Below are 6,175 nucleotides of genomic sequence, written 5' to 3'. Positions count from 1 at the left end.
ATTACAATAATTAGCACATTTTTAAAGGTAGTGCAAATCTTAGGGTTGATTACAATAATTAGCACATTTTATAAAGAAAGATAAATACTAAGATTGCTTTACAAGTATTACTAACTATTTATAAATAAAGTTAAATACGAAGGCTGATTTACAATAATTAGTAAATATTTGTAAAGAAAGTTAAAATATCAGGATTGATTTACAATAACTAATCCATTGTAATAAACAAATTACAAATCTTAAGAATAATTAACAAGAAGTAATAACAACTTTTCTGTAATAATGAAATACATTTATCATTGGGTTGATAGTTTCTCACAATAGATGCCGCTAGCACTATACTTTTAGCGGTTTATTTCTGTCTTTCTGGGGACCGAGAGTTATCCAACGGCTAGCGTGCAAGACTGTGGATCTCTGAGTCCAGTGTTCACATCCATTTACCACACAAACAAAAAATCACGCTCCGCACTTTGGGGCCGTGGGTACATTTATTATATGGTGACACTGAAAGCCCAAAATTTGATCAGACAAGGGTTAGCAGTGAGTAGCGTTTATTCTCACTTCTCCCTAGTATCTCAGTCCTGAATTAGGGACATAAGCGCAGATAGCCTTTGGGTAACTTTGCGTGAAATATCCAAAAACATACAATTTATTTATTAAGTTTCACATTTTGTTATATATCAATTTACCACCAAGATACACATAGTTATACCCAAAACCTGGTAAACTTGACGCTTAAAAATTAAGTCACTGAATATCCTAAGTATTACTTCGCCAAAACTTACATACGGGTTTGTATGAACAGTGTGTGTGTGTTTCTCTGATGTTAATGGTAACTATAAAAACAATATTGTGTTATGGTAACTATAGAACAGTATTATGTTATGGTAACTATAGAATAGTATTGTGTTATGGTAACTATAAAACAGTATTATGTTATGGTAACTATAGAACAGTATTATGTTATGGTAACTATAGAATAGTATTGTGTTATGGTAACTATAAAACAGTATTATGTTATGGTAACTATAAAACAGTATTGTGTTATGGTAACTATAAAACAATATTATGTTATGGTAACTATAGAACAGTATTGTGTTATGGTAACTATAAAACAGTATTGTGTTATGGTAACTATAAAACAGTATTATGTTATGGTAACTATAAAACAGTATTGTGTTATGGTAACTATAAAACAGTATTATTTTATGGTAACTATAAAACAGTATTGTGTTATGGTAACTATAAAACAGTATTATGTTATGGTTTATATGGGGGTTGAAATATTGTTGTTATTACATCGGGTATAACCTATAAAACGTTTACATGCTGTTTTATCATACACTTTTAGAGGCCACGTATGTAATCTCTGTAACATCGACAAAACGACGCCACAGGTGACTTCAATCTCAGCTTTCAACTAAAACGTTTCCTGGAGCTTGCTGTTAGTCTGGGTCGATCAGTCTCTTGAAGTACAGCCAGTTTACACGATCGTTTACCAGATCCAATCAATGTCTCGCTCTTGCTCTAGTACCCCGTCTTATAAAACGTTTTGTTTTACTTTACAAAGTAGAAACACCCCTTATCTTCTGCTGCCAGGTTTGCTGCTAACAGGGATAAAAGCATCACATTTGTGTGAATGTAAAGCACGTGGTGCAAGTGATGTTTGAGACAGGACTTCATTTTGTATGGAATTAATAGTGGGTCTACTGTTTAAGGTAATTTTATGTATATGTTGATATAATGATACCGTTTCTAATATTCACAGCGCAGACTTGGAAGTTGTATGTACAAGGATTATCTGATGTTTAAAGTGTGCACTTAATTTGTGTGAACAAATGATCCTGTATGTGATGTAGGATGATTCTGTGTGAACGATGATGATCCTGTATATGATGTATTGTGGTTCTGTGTGAACGATGATGATCCTGTATGTGATGTAGGATGGTTCTGTGTAAAGAAGGTGATCCTGTATATGATGTAGGATGGTTCTGTGTGAACGATGATGATCCTGTATATGATGTAGTGTGATTCTGTGTGAACGATAATGATCCTGTATATGATGTAGTGTGGTTTTGTGTAAAGAATATGATCCTGTATATGATGTAGTGTGATTCTGTCTACATCATATACATGATCATCATCGTTCACACAGAATCACACTACATCATATACAGGATCATATTCTTTTTACATGGTTCTGTGTAAAGAAGATGATTCTGTATATGATGTGGTGTTATTCTGTGTAAAGAAGATGATTCTGTATATGATGTGGTGTTATTCTGTGTAAAGAAGATGATTCTGTATATGATGTGGTGTTATTCTGTGTAAAGAAGATGATCATGTATATAATGTAGGATGGCTTGTAAAAAGAATATGATCCTGTATATGATGTAGTGTGATTCTGTGTAAACGATGATGATCATGCATATAATGTAGGATGGCTTGTAAAAAGAATATGATCATGTATGTGATGTAATCCGGTTCTATGAATATGAAGTTGATCCCTGTAATACCTATAAGAATGCATCTTGTGTACACAAAGTTGATCCCTGTAATACCTATAAGAATGCATCTTGTGTACACAAAGTTGATCCCTGTAATACCTATAAGAATGCATCTTGTGTACATAAAGTTAGGTTATTAAGATAAATAAGTGTCTGCTCTTTAATATGGAAGTTTTGCCATAGGTTTTCGACAGGGGGCGTTCAGATAAAGTAATCTAGCTTTAGAGGGTTTTTATTATAAGGAAACGTAACTTTCGTGTGTGATCTCCAGGAGAAGATGTGAGAAGAAAGAGACACGAGTGGGTTTTCATGGCTACACGTCTGTGCCTAGAGTTCCTAGTAGGTTTCAGGGTATAGAAACGTCATGTTGTGAGAGTATATATATATATATATATATACTCTCCAACTAAAAATGTATCGTCAAAAGCACTTAAGCTTAAATATTGGGCCACCAGGGGCATTGGAAAATATCATTAATTCACACAACAGTTACATTCATTATCCTTCTGTGGGGCACAATTACTTGAAAATTGAAACATGTGCTCACACTATTGCCTGCACACTTATATGAAAATTAAAACATGTGCTCACACTACTGTCTGCACATTTACTTGAAATTAAAACATGTGCTCACACTGTTGCTTGCACACTTACTTGAAATTAAAACATGTGCTCACACTATTGTCTGCACACTTACTTGAAATTAAAACATGTGTTCACACTATTGTCTGCACATTTACTTGAAATTAAAACACGTGCTCACACTATTGTCTGCACACTTACTAGAAAATTAAAACATGTGTTCACACTATTGTCTGCACATTTACTAGAAAATTAAAACATGTGTTCACACTATTGTCTGCACACCTACTAGAAAATTAAAACATGTGTTCACACTATTGTCTGCACACCTACTAGAAAATTAAAACATGTGCTCTCACACTATTGTCTTTTCCTTCTAATTTAGCAGGTCAGGCATAGCCTGTTGGTTAATGTCCAGGGTTGACTTTGTGAAAATCAGAGGACCAGGTTAACAAAATTCTGAAGAAAACGTGGAACTGCATTCAAATTCTAAACTAGAACTACTTTATAAAGGGCATTTCGCGCCCCTTTCTACATGGCATTCTAATTCTATTGTTGTTGTTCGGATTATTCTAAGTCTAGCCTTATGACGTCACTGCATTCTCCTCTTTTTTTTTAATAGAGAAACAACAGTCAGATGGATCAATCTATTTTCTGCCACTGAAAAAAACAAACAAACAACAACAACCTGAAATTTCAAAACATAAATTGTTAATGTCATTTACATACATTAAGAATTTTACAGTCCAATTGTAAAAGGTTTTCCATTATGGACTTGTAAGAATTGATATCTGTGACGTTTTCTAGATCTTACAATCACGGTGTTAGATACATTGACTCGTAGTTGTGATGTGGGCTCATTTCCATAACAATTGAGATCAATACACAAAAAAATATCTCACCTAAAAACTGGCACACGAATTTTCGATTCATCAAGTAAGAGAACACGCCCTCTAATTCATCTTGAGAAGCCTAAAGACCTGTCAATCAATTAAAGAGATTACGACCATTGTGTCTTCGAGAGGTAGGGGCGTGTCCAAGCCATCGTGTAATCAGTGTTCTTGACTTCAGGCTTTTTACTTTTTATAAAGGTCAGACCCGTCAAACTTTCATTTGGCATCTTTTCCTCCAGTCACGATAAGGCTTCAAGAAGCCATACGCCTTTCGATATCCAAGTTTCGACAGCTTAACAACGGATGGCAGTTGCTAAGAAAGGATAAAAGCCCTACAGGGAGTAGCTCACGGGTGAGTTTTTTTGTATTATTATTTGTTGGCATTTTGAGAGCTAATCAACAATGGCAAACATTTTTTTTTCTATGCAAAATATGTAATTTATTCAAGCAATAGTAACAATAAAATATTCAAGAAAATTGGCTTCTCAAATAATTTCAAACGGAGATCTGAATGAGAGTCGATCTGCTGCCACGGTGAAAGAACGATATTGGAAACTTATGGAAGATGAAATTACATCGCAACAATAAAAGTTTGTTTTATTTTTATTTATTCAATGGAAGTTAAAGGAGTTATTGACAAGGTCTTTAATATTATAAGCAAATATTTGCAATTAATGGTTTTTTTCCTTCTTTTACTTATATATATATATATAAAGTTCTCATAAAAAAGAATATATAAATATATATAGATATATTTTTCCCCGTTCCATTTAAAACATTATTATTTTTTCCATTTCATAGATGCTGCACTAAATTTAAATTAATTCCGAATTGTTAAACCGACAGATCGTTAAGCTTAATAAACTTGTTAACCCTACAGTTCATTAGGCTTTATTAACTTGTTAAAACTACAGATCGTTAGGCTTAATTATCTTTGTTTAACCTACAGATTGTTAAGCTTTATTAACTTGTTAAAACTACAGATCGTTTGGCTGAATTAACTTCTTAAACCTACAGATCGTTAGGCTTTGTTAACTTGTTAAGCCTACAGATATTTAGGCTTAATTAACTTGCGTAACGGAAACATGGAGTCTAATGTATTAACATAGATTATGCTAAGTACATCTCAAGACCTTAGAAACAAAAATGTTTAAATAGTTTTTCATATCACAAATTTGGAGCTGGATTTGTGAGTGTGTGTGTGTGAGTGATACAAAATCAAGCATTACCATCCAATATTACACAGTAAAATAGTGATAAAAATGGGTCAGTACACGTTTGGAATAACGCTGTTTATGGTGGAAACCAGCAACATGAAGACACGGGCTACAGATATTTCCGGAAGTTCCAGAGATCAGAAGTTCAATATAATTTTTGCCATTGATGAAGAAAAAACAAAAAAGAAACGGAAAAGAGTTTCTCTTTACGGAAGTAAGTATTGCCTTGCACATCTACAGGTTGTAATGGTCTTTGTAGGGTTTCATAGAAACATCAACTATAAATACTCGCACTTAACGTCATCTACACACGCTCGCACTTATGTGCACCATAATAATACATGCATGTGTACATCACTATAATATATGTATTTGTACATCACTATAACATACGTATATGTACACCATATAACATGCGTATGTGTATATCACTATACTATATGCGTGTACATCACTATAATATATGTATGTGTACATCTTTATAATATATGTATGTGTACATCACTATAACACATGTATGTATATATCACTATAATATATGTGTGTACATCACTATAACGTATGTATGCGTACGTCACTATAATATATGTAGGTGTACGTCACTATAATATAGGTATGTGTACATTACTATAACATGTAGGTGTACGTCATTATGATATATGTATGTGTACATCAATATCATATATATATATGTGTGTACATCACTATGATATATATATGTGTGTACATCACTATGATATATGTATGTGTATATCACTACAATATACGTATGTGTACATCACTATAACATATGTATGTGTACGTCACTGTAACATATGTACTATAGGTTTTATTTATTTATCTTTAACTTAAATGGATTAACTAAAACTAGCTGTGTTATCAACTTACTTTGTAAATACAGAATCAACTCCAACATAAAATTTGATTACAAGAAACAGTACGTCAAGTAGAGTAGGTTTTACATAAAGTTCACATA

Source organism: Limulus polyphemus, unplaced genomic scaffold (genome assembly GCF_000517525.1).
Source record: "Limulus polyphemus unplaced genomic scaffold, Limulus_polyphemus-2.1.2 Scaffold4527, whole genome shotgun sequence".
Classification (NCBI taxonomy): Eukaryota; Metazoa; Arthropoda; class Merostomata; order Xiphosura; family Limulidae; genus Limulus; species Limulus polyphemus.
The sequence above is the reverse complement of the archived record's forward strand: the minus strand, read 5'-3'. Positions refer to the sequence as shown.